Below are 18435 nucleotides of genomic sequence, written 5' to 3'. Positions count from 1 at the left end.
TACATAATATATTCACTCATTCATACATAATATATTCACTCATTCATACATAATATATTCACTCATTCATACATAATATATTCACTCATTCATACATAATATATTCACTCATTCATACATAATATATTCACTCATTCATACATAATATATTCACTCATTCATACATAATATATTCACTCATTCATACATAATATATTCACTCATTCATACAAACGATCTCGTTAAAAAGTCTCTGACCATTACAGCATCATGAGCCATTCACATGAAAATGAAATGGGCGGAGTGCCCCTTTAAGACCGACCAAGGGCCATTTGGGTTGAGCGAAATGCAGACAGTTCTGTCAGCAGTCTAACTGCACCTCGCACGCCCAGAGAGAGAGAGAGAGAGAGAGAGAGAGAGAGAGAGAGAGAGATAGAGAGAGAGAGAGAGAGAGAGATAGAGAGAGAGAGAGAGAGAGAGAGAGAGAGAGAGAGAGAGAGAGACAGAGACAGAGAGAGAGAGAGAGAGAGAGAGAGAGAGAGAGAGAGACAGAGACAGAGACAGAGACAGAGACAGAGACAGAGACAGAGACAGAGACAGAGACAGAGACAGAGACAGAGACAGAGAGAGAGACAGAGACAGAGACAGAGACAGAGACAGAGACAGAGACAGAGACAGAGACAGAGACAGAGAGAGAGAGAGAGAGAGAGAGAGACAGAGACAGAGACAGAGACAGAGACAGAGACAGAGACAGAGACAGAGACAGAGACAGAGACAGAGACAGAGAGAGAGAGAGAGAGAGAGAGAGAGAGAGAGAGAGAGAGAGAGAGACAGAGACAGAGACAGAGACAGAGACAGAGACAGAGACAGAGAGAGAGAGAGAGAGAGAGAGAGAGAGAGAGAGAGAGAGAGAGACAGAGACAGAGACAGAGACAGAGACAGAGACAGAGACAGAGACAGAGACAGAGAGAGAGAGAGAGAGAGAGAGAGAGAGAGAGAGAGACCTACATTCCATGTGGATCACGTTAAAAATAAACGCCCACATCAAGAGGACCTACATGTAGCTGTGTGTCTATAAGTACAGAGTTACAGACCCGTAAGGGTCCATTTGGTTCCAAACTATCATTGAGCTGGGGACCCCCTGGAAATCCCTCAAGGACCCCTGGGGGTCCCCGGACCACCTGGAACTCCCTCAAGGACCCCTGGGGGTCCCCGGACCCCACTTTGGGAACCACTGCTATAGTGTATATTCATAGTTTCTGTCACGGAAACGGTCGGTGGCGTGACATCAGGCCACGACGTCAGGCCACCCTATAAAGGGTGGCATGACGTCGTGGCCTGATGTCACGCCACCCTATAAAGGGTGGCGTGACATCAGGCCACGACGTCAGGCCACCCTTTATAGGCTGGCACAGACCCACCAGTCAGAGACTAAGACGTCAGGCCACCCTATAAAGGGTGGCATGACGTCAGGCCACCCTTTATAGGGTGGCCTGACGTCAGGCCACCCTATAAAGGGTGGCATGACGTCGTGGCCTGATGTCACGCCACCCTATAAAGGGTGGCGTGACATCAGGCCACGACGTCAGGCCACCCTTTATAGGCTGGCACAGACCCACCAGTCAGAGACTAAGACGTCAGGCCACCCTATAAAGGGTGGCATGACGTCAGGCCACCCTTTATAGGGTGGCCTGACGTCAGGCCACCCTATAAAGGGTGGCATGACGTCAGGCCACCCTTTATAGGGTGGCATGACGTCAGGCCACCCTATAAAGGGTGGCATGACGTCAGGCCACCCTTTATAGGGTGGCCTGACGTCAGGCCACCCTATAAAGGCTGGCACAGACCCACCAGTCAGAGACTAAGACATCAGGCCACCCTATAAAGGGTGGCACAGACCCACCAGTCAGAGACTAAGACGTCAGGCCACCCTATAAAGGGTGGCACAGACCCACCAGTCAGAGACTAAGACGTCAGGCCACCCTATAAAGGCTGGCACAGACCCACCAGTCAGAGACTAAGACGTCAGGCCACCCTATAAAGGGTGGCACAGACCCACCAGTCAGAGACTAAGACGTCAGGCCACCCTATAAAGGGTGGCACAGACCCACCAGTCAGAGACTAAGACGTCAGGCCACCCTATAAAGGGTGGCACAGACCCACCAGTCAGAGACTAAGACGTCAGGCCACCCTATAAAGGGTGGCACAGACCCACCAGTCAGAGACTAAGACGTCAGGCCACCCTATAAAGGCTGGCACAGACCCACCAGTCAGAGACTAAGACGTCAGGCCACCCTATAAAGGCTGGCACAGACCCACCAGTCAGAGACTAAGACGTGTGCTGCCAAGTCAGAAGGAGAAGAAGCAGTAGAAAGAAGATCAATAATATAATAATATACTTCAAGCGATATAAAAAGGAGGTACCTTAAATATACCGTGTTCAAGCTACTAATCCGACTCCCTCCCCAAAACTATAAGACCTCCTCAAGGAGCCCTTTGAAGCTCCCTGCTAATACAGGACCTCCTCAAGGAGCCCTTTGAAGCTCCCTACTAATACAGGACCTCCTCAAGGAGCCCTTTGACAGCTCCCTGCTAATACAGGACCTCCTCAAGGAGCCCTTTGACAGCTCCCTGCTAATACAGGACCTCCTCAAGGAGCCCTTTGACAGCTCCCTGCTAATACAGGACCTCCTCAATGAGCCCTTTGACAGCTCCCTGCTAATACAGGACCTCCTCAAGGAGCCCTTTGACAGCTCCCTGCTAATACAGGACCTCCTCAAGGAGCCCTTTGACAGCTCCCTGCTAATACAGGACCTCCTCAAGGAGCCCTTTGACAGCTCCCTGCTAATACAGGACCTCCTCAATAAGCCCTTTGACAGCTCCCTGCTAATACAGGACCTCCTCAAGGAGCCCTTTGACAGCTCCCTGCTAATACAGGACCTCCTCAAGGAGCCCTTTGACAGCTCCCTGCTAATACAGGACCTCCTCAATGAGCCCTTTGACAGCTCCCTGCTAATACAGGACCTCCTCAAGGAGCCCTTTGACAGCTCCCTGCTAATACAGGACCTCCTCAAGGAGCCCTTTGACAGCTCCCTGCTAATACAGCACCTCCTCAAGGAGCCCTTTGACAGCTCCCTGCTAATACAGGACCTCCTCAAGGAGCCCTTTGACAGCTCCCTGCTAATACAGGACCTCCTCATTACAGTTTCACTGTACAGATATTCTTACTGTTAGACAGATGTTAGGTTCTTATGATCCTAGATGACTGTGTATGTATGTGATCATGATGTATCACCATGTGTTGTTCTATTTCTATAATGTGATGTATCACCATGTGTTGTTCTATTGTTCTATCTCTATGTATGTGATGTATCACCATGTGTTGTTCTATTGTTCAATCTCTATGTATGTGATGTATCACCATGTGTTGTTCTATTGTTCTATCTCTATGTATGTGATGTATCACCATGTGTTGTTCTATTGTTCTATCTCTATGTATGTGATGTATCACCATGTGTTGTTCTATTGTTCTATCTCTATGTATGTGATGCATCACCATGTGTTGTTCTATTGTTCTATTTCTATGTATGTGATGCATCACCATGTGTTGTTCTATTGTTCTATCTCTATGTATGTGATGTATCACCATGTGTTGTTCTATTGTTCTATCTCTATGTATGTGATGCATCACCATGTGTTGTTCTATTGTTCTATCTCTATGTATGTGATGCATCACCATGTGTTGTTCTATTGTTCTATTTCTATGTATGTGATGTATCACCATGTGTTGTTCTATTGTTCTATCTCGATGTATGTGATGTATCACCATGTGTTGTTCTATTGTTCTATTTCTATGTATGTGATGTATCACAATGTGTTGTTCTATTGTTCAATCTCTATGTATGTGATGCATCACCATGTGTTGTTCTATTGTTCTATCTCTATGTATGTGATGCATCACCATGTGTTGTTCTATTGTTCTATTTCTATGTATGTGATGTATCACCATGTGTTGTTCTATTGTTCTATCTCTATGTATGTGATGCATCACCATGTGTTGTTCTATTGTTCTATGTCTATGTATGTGATGTATCACCATGTGTTGTTCTACTGTTCTATGTCTATGTATGTGATGTATCACCATGTGTTGTTCTATTGTTCTATCTCGATGTATGTGATGTATCACCATGTGTTGTTCTATTGTTCTATTTCTATGTATGTGATGTATCACAATGTGTTCTATTTCTATAATGTGATGTATCACCATGTGTTGTTCTATTTCTATAATGTGATGTATCACCATGTGTTGTTCTATTTCTATAATGTGATGAATCACCATGTGTTGTTCTATTTCTATAATGTGATGTATCACCATGTGTTGTTCTATTGTTCTATCTCTATGTATGTGATGTATCACCATGTGTTGTTCTATTGTTCTATCTCTATGTATGTGATGCATCACCATGTGTTGTTCTATTGTTCTATCTCTATGTATGTGATGCATCACCATGTGTTGTTCTATTGTTCTATTTCTATGTATGTGATGTATCACCATGTGTTGTTCTATTGTTCTATCTCTATGTATGTGATGCATCACCATGTGTTGTTCTATTGTTCTATGTCTATGTATGTGATGTATCACCATGTGTTGTTCTACTGTTCTATGTCTATGTATGTGATGTATCACCATGTGTTGTTCTATTGTTCTATCTCGATGTATGTGATGTATCACCATGTGTTGTTCTATTGTTCTATTTCTATGTATGTGATGTATCACAATGTGTTGTTCTATTGTTCAATCTCTATGTATGTGATGTATCACCATGTGTTGTTCTATTGTTCTATCTCTATGTGTGTGATGTATCACAATGTGTTGTTCTATTGTTCAATCTCTATGTATGTGATGTATCACCATGTGTTGTTCTATTGTTCAATCTCTATGTATGTGATGTATCACCATGTGTTGTTCTATTGTTCTATCTCTATGTATGTGATGTATCACCATGTGTTGTTCTATCTCTATGTATGTGATGTATCACCATGTGTTGTTCTATTGTTCTGTTTCTATGTATGTGATGTATCACCATGTGTTGTTCTATCTCTATAATGTGATGTATCACCATGTGTTGTTCTATTTCTATGTATGTGATGTATCACCATGTTGTTCTATTGTTCTATTTCCATGTATGTGATGTATCACCATGTGTTGTTCTATTTACATATGTGATGTATCACCATGTTGTTCTATTTCCATGTATGTGATGTATCACCATGTGTTGTTCTATTGTTCTGTTTCTATGTATGTGATGTATCACCATGTGTTGTTCTATTGTTCTATTTCCATAACGTGATGTATCACCATGTGTTGTTCTATTTCTATAATGTGATGTATCACCATGTGTTGTTCTATTTCTATAATGTGATGTATCACCATGTGTTGTTCTATTTCTATAATGTGATGTATCACCATGTGTTCTATTTCTATAATGTGATGTATCACCATGTGTTCTATTTCTATAATGTGATGTATCACCATGTGTTGTTCTATTGTTCTATTTCTATAATGTGATGTATCACCATGTGTTGTTCTATTTCTATAATGTGATGTATCACCATGTGTTGTTCTATTTCTATAATGTGATGTATCACCATGTGTTCTATTTCTATAATGTGATGTATCACCATGTGTTCTATTTCTATAATGTGATGTATCACCATGTGTTGTTCTATTGTTCTATTTCTATAATGTGATGTATCACCATGTGTTGTTCTATTTCTATAATGTGATGTAACACCATGTTGTTCTGTTTCTATAATGTGATGTATCACCATGTGTTATTCTATTTCTATAATGTGATGTATCACCATGTGTTCTATTTCTATAATGTGATGTAACACCATGTTGTTCTATTTCTATAATGTGATGTATCACCATGTGTTGTTATATTGTTCTATTTCTATGTATGTGATGTGTCACCATGTGTTGTTCTATTGTTCTATTTCTATGTATGTGATGTATCACCATGTGTTGTTCTATTGTTCCATCTCTATGTATGTGATGTATCACCATGTGTTGTTCTATCTCTATAATGTGATGTATCACCATGTGTTGTTCTATTTCTATAATGTGATGTATCACCATGTGTTGTTCTATTTCTATAATGTGATGTATCACCATGTGTTGTTCTATTTCTATAATGTGATGTATCACCATGTGTTCTATTTCTATAATGTGATGTATCACCATGTGTTCTATTTCTATAATGTGATGTATCACCATGTGTTGTTCTATTGTTCTATTTCTATAATGTGATGTATCACCATGTGTTGTTCTATTTCTATAATGTGATGTATCACCATGTGTTGTTCTATTGTTCTATTTCTATAATGTGATGTATCACCATGTGTTGTTCTATTTCTATAATGTGATGTATCACCATGTGTTCTATTTCTATAATGTGATGTATCACCATGTGTTGTTCTATTTCTATAATGTGATGAATCACCATGTGTTGTTCTATTTCTATAATGTGATGAATCACCATGTGTTGTTCTATTTCTATAATGTGATGTATCACCATGTGTTGTTCTATTTCTATAATGTGATGTATCACCATGTGTTGTTCTATTTCTATAATGTGATGAATCACCATGTGTTGTTCTATTTCTATAATGTGATGTATCACCATGTGTTGTTCTATTTCTATAATGTGATGTAACACCATGTTGTTCTATTTCTATAATGTGATCTATCACCATGTGTTGTTCTATTTCTATAATGTGATGTATCACCATGTGTTGTTCTATTTCTATAATGTGATGTAACACCATGTTGTTCTATTTCTATAATGTGATGTATCACCATGTGTTGTTCTATTTCTATAATGTGATGTATCACCATGTATTGTTATATTTCTATAATGTGAGGTATCACCATGTATTGTTCTATTTCTATAATGTGATGTATCACCATGTGGTGTTCTATTTCTATAATGTGATGTATCACCGTGTGGTGTTCTATTTCTATAATGTGATGTATCACCATGTGTTGTTCTATTTCTATAATGTGATGTATCACCATGTGTTCTATTTCTATAATGTGATGTATCACCATGTGTTCTATTTCTATAACGTGATGTATCACCATGTGTTGTTCTATTTCTATAATGTGATGTAACACCATGTTGTTCTATTTCTATAACTTGATGTATCACCATGTGTTATTCTATTGTTCTATTTCTATAATGTGATGTATCACCATGTTGTTCTATTTCTATAATGTGATGTATCACCATGTGTTGTTCTAATTCTATAATGTCATGTATCACCATGTGTTCTATTTCTATAATGTGATGTATCACCATGTGTTGTTCTATTTCTATAATGTGATGTAACACCATGTTGTTCTATTTCTATAATGTGATGTATCACCTTGTGTTGTTCTATTTCTATAATGTGATGTAACACCATGTTGTTCTATTTCTATAATGTGATGTATCACCATGTGTTGTTCTATTTCTATAATGTGATGTAAGACCATGTTGTTCTATTTCTATAATGTGATGTATCACCATGTTGTTCTATTTCTATAATGTGATGTAAGACCATGTTGTTCTATTTCTATAATGTGATGTAAGACCATGTTGTTCTATTTCTATAATGTGATGTATCACCATGTTGTTCTATTTCTATAATGTGATGTATCACCATGTGTTCTATTTCTATAATGTGATGTAACACCATGTTGTTCTATTTCTATAATGTGATGTATCACCATGTGTTCTATTTCTATAATGTGATGTAACACCATGTTGTTCTATTTCTATAATGTGATGTAACACCATGTTGTTCTATTTCTATAATGTGATGTAACACCATGTTGTTCTATTTCTATAATGTGATGTAACACCATGTTGTTCTATTTCTATAATGTGATGTAACACCATGTGTTCTATTTCTATAATGTGATGTAACACCATGTTGTTCTATTTCTATAATGTGACGTAAGACCATGTTGTTCTATTTCTATAATGTGATGTATCACCATGTTGTTCTATTTCTATAATGTGATGTATCACCATGTTGTTCTATTTCTATAATGTGATGTATCACCATGTTGTTCTATTTCTATAATGTGATGTATCACCATGTTGTTCTATTTCTATAATGTGATGTATCACCATGTTGTTCTATTTCTATAATGTGATGTATCACCATGTTGTTCTATTTCTATAATGTGATGTATCACCATGTTGTTCTATTTCTATAATGTGATGTAAGACCATGTTGTTGTTCTCGCTTACTGTAAATCTCTCTGGATTGAGAGCGTCTGATAGATAATGCCCGCGTTGTACATTATAGATTGTAAAGTGCTGTTCTGTACATTATAGATTGTAAAGTGCTGTTCTGTACATTATAGATTGTAAAGTGCTGTTCTGTACATTATAGATTGTAAAGTGCTGTTCTGTAAAGCATAACATAATGCTTTAAAACACCAAAAGGGGTTCCCGCCCAGAATGGGTAAAGGAATAAAATATGCCTTTAGTATAATTTCTGTATATCAGATCAATTTGTATGTTAGACATTGAGGGAAATTAAGATTCTCATGATTTTCACACGATTAATTATCCGAATTACAGCGATAGGAAATTGGCCCAAAAAGAACGGGTTACAAAATCGTTGGGATGAATTTTAAAATATATATATTTTTAAAAGTATAAGAAATGTCACACGTCATCATGACTGCGTACACAGTCAGCACACACACACACACACACACACACACACACACACACACACACACACACACACACACACACACACACACACACACACACACACACACACACACACACACACACACACACACACACACACACACACACACACACACACACACACACACACACACACACACACACACACACACAATTCCACAGTGCAGTCAGCTGATAGCTGTATAAATAAATGATTATAATCACTGTAGTGTTTTCGTCGACTAAAACTAAGAGGAAAAATGTTCATCGACTCCCTTTTTCCACCGAGGAAAACTAAATGGAAACTAAACTACGACGACTAAAACTAAGACTAAATAACATAATGCTAAAAACTAGACTAAAATGTTAGGAAGGGGACTAGTGGACAAGAGATCTAGTATGAGTCATTTTACACTTGGTTGCATGCTGAAAATAGCAGACCTACAAGCTTGTGAGCTTGTGTCACGTCACGACACATTGTGAGCTTGTAGATCTGCTATTTCCAGAAGGCCTGAAATGTATAATATATGGAATGAAATGGTTAATGTATGTTTTGAAATAATAATCAAAATCGACAAAGTAACTAAAATTGTCAGATAAATTGTAGTGGAGTAGAAGTAAAAGTAATGGAAATTGGAAAGACTCAAACTACAGTAGAAATACCTCAAAAGACTCAAACTACAGTAGAAATACCTCAAAAGACTCAAACTACAGTAGAAATACCTCAAGAAAGACTCAAACTACAGTAGAAATAAAGACTCAAACTACAGTAGAAATACCTCAAGAAAGACTCAAACTACAGTAGAAATAAAGACTCAAACTACAGTAGAAATAAAGACTCAAACTACAGTAGAAATAAAGACTCAAACTACAGTAGAAATACCTCAAACTACAGTAGAAATACCTCAAACTACAGTAGAAATACAGTAGAAATACAGTAGAAAGACTCAAACTACAGTAGAAATACCTCAAACTACAGTAGAAATACCTCAAACTACAGTAGAAATACCTCAAGATTGCACTTAAATTAAGTACAGTATACTTCAGTTAACCCCTTTAGGCCCGACGTCGAAATTTAAAAGAATGTCTTCTAGACAGTTTTCTGAAATACCTCATGTTTCTGTATCAGTGGTGCTCAATATGTTTCTGTATCAGTGGTGCTCAATATGTTTCTGTATCAGTGGTGCTCAATATGTTTCTGTATCAGTGGTGCTCAATATGTTTCTGTATCAGTGGTGCTCAATATGTTTCTGTATCAGTGGTGCTCAATATTACCTCATGTTTCTGTATCAGTGGTGCTCAATATTACCTCATGTTTCTGTATCAGTGGTGCTCAATATTACCTCATGTTTCTGTATCAGTGGTGCTCAATAATACCTCATGTTTCTGTATCAGTGGTGCTCAATATTACCTCATGTTTCTGTATCAGTGGTGCTCAATATTTCATGTCAAGGACCCCAAAAATTATCTACATTAGGCCGCCGACCCCCATCTGAAAATATGTCGTTCCAGGGACCCCCCCCCCCTCCACCAGAAGCAAAGATTTGAGTTAAAAACGTTTGCTCTGAAATAATATATATTCAAAGATTTGCGCCACAGTTTCACCATTTTTCAAAAACAGTTTTTTCAATAGTTCAAAGTATAACATAATGCTATTAACACCAAAAGGGGTTCCTCCCACTCAGAATGGGTTAAAAGTACTTCATTAACTTTCCAGCAGTGACAGTCAGTGGTCAGTGGGTGTAGAACGATGACCATGGCTGTGGGGGTGTGTCTACAGAGAATACATGCTGACCTTTGACCATGGCTGTGGGGGTGTGTCTACAGAGAATACATGCTGACCTTTGGGCTGAAAGATCCAGGTCCAAAACTCCTACCTCAGTCAGGACCAGAATGGGGAAATGGTTCATAGGCCCATACAAAGTGCTTTTATCCAAAGTGCTTTAGATTGAGCATTTTACACACACACACACGCACACGCACACACGCGTGCGCGCGCACACGCACACGCACAATCAGGGGTTCAGAGTCTTGCTCAAGGACACTTCAACACTAACTCTGGGGGAGCCCACAGGGATCGAACCGGGAACCTCAAAACGCTTTGGAACCAGGACTAATTGGTTTGGTACAGCTCTGCACCGACGCAATTATTTGTCATAATAGTCATAATCGCTTCCATGTTGAAAAAAATGCCATACATTTTTTTTTAAATCACACCCGTGCGAACTGAGTGGTGTAAGGTCTTATATAGCCTGTCTGACGTAATGAAATCATGTCTGACGTAATTAAATCACACCCGGGTGAACAGGGTGAACATAGCAACCATGCTCATTTTTTCTGCACAGACTAACAAAGCCAGTTGTAGGAGTGGTTTACACCACTCAAAAAAGCAGAAATAGCAGATCTACAAGCTCACAACGCGTCAGAGTACTGTCTATACATGTAGGCCTACTATGGGTTAAAGAGGCCTACTTCATTTGCCAACGGTAACTAGCGGTATGTCACAGAACACTGCAAAGAGCCTCGACACACCAGTGTGAGAATGCACAGACAGACAGACAGACAGACAGACAGACAGACAGACAGACAGACAGACAGACAGACAGACAGACAGACAGACAGACAGACAGACAGACAGACAGACAGACAGACAGACAGACAGACAGACAGACAGAGCAGCAGTTTAGGGGTGAAGTGTCTTGCTCAAGGACATTTTGACACAGTGCTGAGAGCTGGACTCGTACCGGGGACCTCCAGCTGCATGTCTCTCAGTGCACTGAGAGACATGCATATTCATATTATCATAATCATAATATCATATCATTATAATCATAATAAAACATACAACGTTTTCGGTCCCAGAGAACTACAAACACTCGGGGTTAGATTGGGGAGTCACAGGTAATTAAAAATCACACCTGAGTGAAGTGAGGGGCGCTCTTATCATCATCATACATCATCACATTCCGGGTAATCACAATAGGCGTCCTCACTTTGTGTCCTCAATGCTCAGCCACTCATATCATCACTATTGGGTGCTCAGCCAATCAAATCATCACTATGGGGTGCTCACTGCTCAGCCAATCAAATCATCGCTATGCGGTGCTCAGCCAATCAAATCGTCGCTCATGGGTACACACAGACACACGCAAGGCTGGGCATAGGAGGGGCTAGCGCCTCTCAAAAACAAAACAAAACAAATGTCTTCTAAATCCTGACAGTTTTTTCAAAAACCCTCATGTTTCTATGTCAGTGGTTCTCAAACAGTTTCACGTTAAGGACCCCCATAATTATCTGTATTTGGCCGCCGACCCCCATCTAAAAATATGTTGTTCCAGGGACCCCCCCCCCCCCCCCCCCCCAGAAGCAAAGATATGAGTTAAAAACGTTCGCTCTGAAAGAATATATTCAAACATTTCGGCCACATTTTCACGATGTTTAAAAAATAGCAGACCTACGAGCTCGTGGCGCGGCACTCTGTGCCGCGCTACGAACTTGTAGATCTGCTATTTTTTATGTTTGTGTTTAGGGACAAGATGACGTACATTTTCCCTTCATTGCCAACAGCGTTGTTAAAAACAAACATTGAACTAAAAACAAACATTAGACCTGTATATAGCGCCCCTCAAAAACAAAATAAGAGTTAAAAAAAAAAAAAAGTTTAAAAACCAGTGTCTGACACTGATGAATGGAATTCCAGCTGGTCAGTCGGTCAGTCTGAACGACTGACTGACTATAAAGAGGGGGTTTTACTACATTAAATTAATGATTTCTAGCACTTTTGTTAAATAATGTAACTGTTTTAAGTCATTCTCATCTTATCAATTATAGCTATTTTAGTTTTGAATACTTTCTGTTTTCCAATTGATATTTGCTTTATTTTAATGTATATATTGTTAATTTTGTGTTTTTGTATTTTGGGCTACATTGAAAACAAGGCCCGGCCCCTCAACTGTACTCTGAGCTTAACCCACTCTGGGCGGGAACCCCTTTTGGAGTTTCAAGCATTATGTTATACTTTAGCTATTGAAAAATAGCAGATCTACAAGCTCATAGCGCGGCACCGAGTGCCGCGCTATGAACTTGTAGGTCTGCTATTTTTGACAAATCGTGAAAATGTGACGCAAATCATTGAATATATATTCTTTCAAATAGTTTGAGAACCACTGATACAGAAACAAGAGGGTTTTTCACAAAACTGTCAGGATTTAGAAGACACTTTAGTAGAATCTTTCCACAGGTCTAAATGGGTTAAATAGATGAACGGAATATAGGCCTGTTATGAACACACACACAAAAAAAAATGAAAGCAAATGAATTGAAATGAACATTTAAATGGTGACCATTTGAGGAACGGAATGTAATTCCAGCTGGTCAGTCATTCTGGGGCGGGTCCCAGACAGACAGACAGACAGACAGACAGACAGGATAATAATGACAGCTGCAGATCTATAGTTCTGTAAATGCACTATTTATTATCTGGTTTTATTTATTTATACATTAATAATAATAATGTTGTTGTTGGACGTGGTAAAGAAATAAAGCTCTATTCAATAAATAAAGCAATAAAGAAAGAAAGCACTATTAAATAAATAAATAAAGCACTATTATCTGGTTTTATTTATTTAAACATTAATTAATAATGTTGTTGTTGGACGTGGTAAAGCCCACATAAGACCCATAAACACACACAGAGCTGCAGTCCGCCCAGAAACAGCACAGTTGTCACAGTTAGCATCGTAGCTAACTGCGCTAGCAGGGGGGGGTTGAGAGAGAGAAAAACACACCGCAGATCTACAAGCTCAGCGCGCGTCGCGCCCGTGACGCGCGCTGAGCCTGTAGATCTGCGGTGTGTTTTCAGGTCTCGCGAGAGGCGGAGCGGCGCGAGGCGTCTCTTACCATCAGAGATGATAATGGCTGCTCCGCTGCGAAACCAACGGACCGGACAAAACAAACTGCTTCTTCTGCCGCTGCTTTACGACCATAAACACCCACTTTATCAACACTTAGTAATAATAATATTATTATTATACAAGCTGTTATTATGTAAATGAGCTTACCTTATTATTATTGTAGTTGTTTTAGAGAGAGGAGAGGAGAGGACAGAGGAGAGGCTGCTCTGCTGCTAGAATACAGATAGGATGGGTGGGGGGGGCAGATGACGTCATCCCACTCTGGGCGGGGCGGGGCGGGGCTGGCTGCAGTGCAGTAGTGCGTCACGTCCCACGTGACCCGGTCGTCTGGCTCCTCCTCCCGAGCTCTGACGGAAACGGCCGAGATAAGCCGAAGGAAGCCCCGCCCGCCCGCCCGGGCCGTGCTACTGCTGGTGCCCAAGGTGCCCCGGACGGTGGTGCCCGAATGCTGACGACATTAACCGAGAGATCCCGAGTGCTGTCTGTCTGTCTGTGTGCAGGCAGGCAGGCAGGCAGGCAGGCAGGCAGGCAGGCAGACAGACAGACAGACAGGCAGGCAGGCAGGCAGGCAGGCAGGCAGACAGGCAGGCAGGCAGACAGACAGGCATGCAGGCAGGCAGACAGACAGACAGACAGACAGACAGACAGACAGACAGACAGACAGACAGACAGACAGACAGACAGACAGACAGACAGACAGGCAGGCAGGCAGGCAGGCAGACAGGCATGCAGACAGACAGACAGACAGACAGGCAGGCAGACAGGCAGGCAGGCAGGCAGGCAGGCAGGCAGGCAGACAGACAGACAGACAGACAGACAGGCATGCAGGCAGGCAGACAGACAGACAGACAGACAGGCAGACAGGCAGGCAGGCAGGCAGGCAGGCAGGCAGGCAGGCAGGCAGTCTGTTAAAACCCAGTCGATGCCAAATTTTGCACACACACTCCCTGGATGCCAACGATGAACCTCTGCCCCAACATTTCCAGAACGGCCTGTTATAACGCCACCAAGAGGCCGCTTTGTGCAAAACAAGTTTTTGGACAGTACACCTACAGATTTTGTCCAAACATCACGCAAATCGTTACACAGTCTCTCTAGAGCCATTCAACGAAACGGGTCTTTCCATCCTGATTGGCTAAGATTGGCTTCCAAAGTTCGCAGGAGTGCTCAGTTTCAAACAAAATGCTGCAAATCATGAACACATTGTGTGATTCCCCAGAAATTGTGCACGCACATTCCCACTAGGCCGAGGAAGAAATGCCACGTGAACATTTTCAACTCAGCCTCATGGTGGCGCTATAACTGATAATAAAAGTGTTTTTACCTCTAAGCGCCACCAGGAGGCCAACATATGTAAAACACATTTTTTAATATTACTCCTTCAGATTTTAGCCAAATTTCACGCACATCGGTACACATGCTCTCCATAGTCATGTGATCAAGACGGGTTTGTTTGATTTCTCATAATCCACCCTCATTGGCTACAATTGGCTTCTAAACTTAGAGTAGCCCGCTTTGTACCCGTTTTGTACAAATCGCCACAACTCCTCAACGCAGTGTCCGATTGTGGTGAAACTGTGCATGCATATTCCCACTAGGCTGAGGAAGAAATGCCACTTGACAGTTTTCAAATCAGCCTCATGGTGGCACTACAACAGGCCAAGCTGCGTCACACACACACACACACATACACACACACACACATGTACGTAAACATGTTTATATTACTCCTAAACATTTTGCCAAACATCACACACCCCGCCTGTCCTCCTGGTGGAGACCTGTGCCCTGAAGGGCACTTCTTCTAGTTAGGTGATGTAATGATGATGTAAAACAAAATTCTATTTATTCTATTATTACATTTTTATCCCACGATTTTGTAACCCATTTTTCACCCCTGTGTCAATGATCTAATGTGATCCTGGGCTCTACACACCCTCCGCCAACCTAGTCCCCATATATGGGGGACATGGGGAGAGCAACGGACTTGAACTCATGCTTCCTTCATGCCTGAGTGTCCAAGTTGCTCCTTTACACCTGACAGGGGGGAGTTTCCCTGGTTGGACGTAGCGCGTGGAAGGAACACGTTATTCCAACCAGTTCCTTTCCCCTCCATCAGGCGCCCGGCTGGCTAGGGGGAGGCAGTATAGAGACCAGTTCCTTTCCCCTCCATCAGGCGCCCTGGCTGGCCAGGGGGAGGCAGTTTAGAGACCAGGATTCAGTCAATGGCGTTTTTAAAACAAATATTAAACCCGTAGGCCTATAGGAGCCCCTCAGAAATAAAATCACACCCCTGTGAAGTGAGGGGTGCTCTTATCATCGTAATCATCACATGCATCATCTCATACTGGCCAATCAGAATGCCTGTTGACCAAATTTCTCCTTTCATCGCTGATCGCAAATATGAGACGTGTGGGGACAAGATGACGTGAATGTTCCCTTCATTGAGACAAGATGACGTGAATGTTCCCTTCATTGAGACAAGATGACGTGAATGTTCCCTTCATTGAGACAAGATGACGTGAATGTTCCCTTCATTGAGACAAGATGACGTGAATGTTCCCTTCATTGAGACAAGATGACGTGAATGTTCCCTTCATTGTCAACAGCATTTAATGTTGGACATTTTGAGGGAACAAAGGCTGTATATTTGGGGCGCAAACCCAGCAGTCTTTAGCTATAGAGTAACGACATGGAAACCCAGCAGTCTTTAGCTATAGAGTAACGACATGGATTTCTAAACTAATGAAGTATAAAAACTCCAAAGAGAGACTGCTATTCTCTCTACAAAGCCCATGAACAAACCTCTAATACTTAGGCAAAAGTACTCAGGATAAACGCAGAGGCAGACAGATGAATGAAGGTTTCGGAGTTCCATTTTATTTGCAGAGTTCAGTACAGCATCAGATGCATGGCCGGAGCCATGCATGCACCCAGCCTGACGGCAGGACACACTACTACAGATTTAACATTTGAGTGGCGTTTTATACAAGCTCAAATCCCAATACACATTTGAAACAGACAGTCGTTAACACTCAAACCAAATTGTCTGGACAGGTCACAGGAAGCACAACAGGAGACCTCTGGTCTGAATGCTCCTAAATCAAAGTAGGCCTGGCTATTTAGCATAGGTGCCAGCTGTGAAGAATGGCTCCTAAACGTCTACCCTGTTGGCCCTGTAGCCTCTCACTATGGCTAGTATTATTCAGGCTTACTTAATTTTAGATGTGAATTTAGTCTGTCTAGTTTTAACATGATTTAGGCTATATTGATGAAAATGTGGTTCCACCAGATACCACATTCCTCCCTTGCTAAACGTACTACACGTTTATCACAAAATAAAAGGAACCACATTTGGACCTCCTCCCTTGACACTAAGAAAAGATAAAATTAAAAACAACAGATAGGCCTAAGACAAACAAACAATTACATTAGAATTCAAATGGTTACAGAGACAAACGGAATCAAGGTTACATAACTTCTTCTGGCAATTCTCATTACATACACTATACACATAACTAAATTTCGGTTCAGCATCAGTAGAATCTTTTAGTGTTCTATTAAAATCTAATCTGAAATGTTGATTGATTACAAATAAGCGAGATCGGGCGTGTTTATGAGAAGAACCGACCCTGCTAACCAACACATTAAATATTAGACACCACTATAAAGCGAAAAAACATCCTATACTACACTGCTTAATTTAGGACATGCTATAACATATACGTTTATAATGCTTGAAATAAAATTCTGCTCTACTAAGGTAGTACTACGCATCACGTCCAGTTGATAACGCAGGTAAAAATACGTTAACAGGCCAGAGTCTAAGCAATATTCAACTAATATTCTCTACACGTCTCTAGGAAATTACCTCATTGTTCCATAAGTAGGCTACTCATGACTCAACTTATCAAATTATACGACAAAAACATACAATCAACATAATGCCTACTAATTCATGTTGAAAACAATATATCTTCTCTTCCAATTTGTCTAGTATGCAATTAAAATCACTTTCACAACAATACCTATAACCTCTTTGTCCATCAGTCACCACGCACGGGCAGTCAAGGCTGCAGTTCCCCGACGCGCCGCCACGGAGATGTCTTTTTTCGGCCCGTGTCGTGTATGCAAATGTGTGATCAGTACATTGCATATTACACGGCCGCTGTTTGACACTGTCCTCTTGTCCATTTCGAAATGAATTCTACACACCTCCTCCTCCCTTCAGTCATGAATCGCAACACATGACTGACAAAGCGAATTCACGAGAACCGCAGATGGTCACCAAAGCAGACCGTAGCCCGTAGAGCAACTGCCTCGCCTTGCCGTCGCCGAGCAGAGCCGAAGAAGCGGGTCCTCCGCCTCCCTTTGACCGCTGATCGCCGAGCAGATGAAGCCAAGGATCCCCCTCGAATCGCCGCTGAGCATCGCCGCCCCTCGGGCCGGAGATCCGCTGCTCCCCGCCGAGACGTGAAGAGAAGCACGGTTCCCGTTGACGCGCTGTGGAGGGCCTCTCCCTCCTGTTCCACATCGGAGATCCGGAGCGCACCGTTCGCGCTGTCGTTCCCCATCCGAAGAGAAGACCACTTCTTCCCGCTGTAGACTGAACGCCGTTTCGCCAAAAAACAAACCAACCACCAACCGCCAAAATTAGACTGAAATATCCAAAAAGCCCCGCCGGCTCTCTTCTGCCTGACGCAAAAAAATGCATCAAAGACACCGGTTACGTCGCACCAATTGAAGTATAAAAACTCCAAAGAGAGACTGCTATTCTCTCTACAAAG

General features: G+C 41.5%; 1 protein-coding gene across 3 annotated transcripts in view; it reads right to left on the bottom strand.

Moving 5' to 3' along the window:
- sptan1 (spectrin alpha, non-erythrocytic 1) overlaps positions 1 to 13876 on the bottom strand; it is a 162225-nt gene extending 148349 nt beyond the window's left edge. For all 3 annotated transcript variants that reach the window (XM_079525073.1, XM_079525074.1, XM_079525075.1), the window contains exon 1: positions 13796 to 13876. The gene's annotated coding sequence lies outside the window, so the exon portion shown is untranslated. The remainder of the gene's footprint in view (positions 1 to 13795) is intronic.
- Positions 13877 to 18435: the final 4559 nt, after the last annotated feature.

The sequence above is a fragment of the Electrona antarctica genome (genome assembly GCF_951216825.1).
Source record: "Electrona antarctica genome assembly, chromosome: 16".
Lineage (NCBI taxonomy): Eukaryota > Metazoa > Chordata > Actinopteri > Myctophiformes > Myctophidae > Electrona > Electrona antarctica.
The sequence above is the reverse complement of the archived record's forward strand: the minus strand, read 5'-3'. Positions and strand labels throughout refer to the sequence as shown.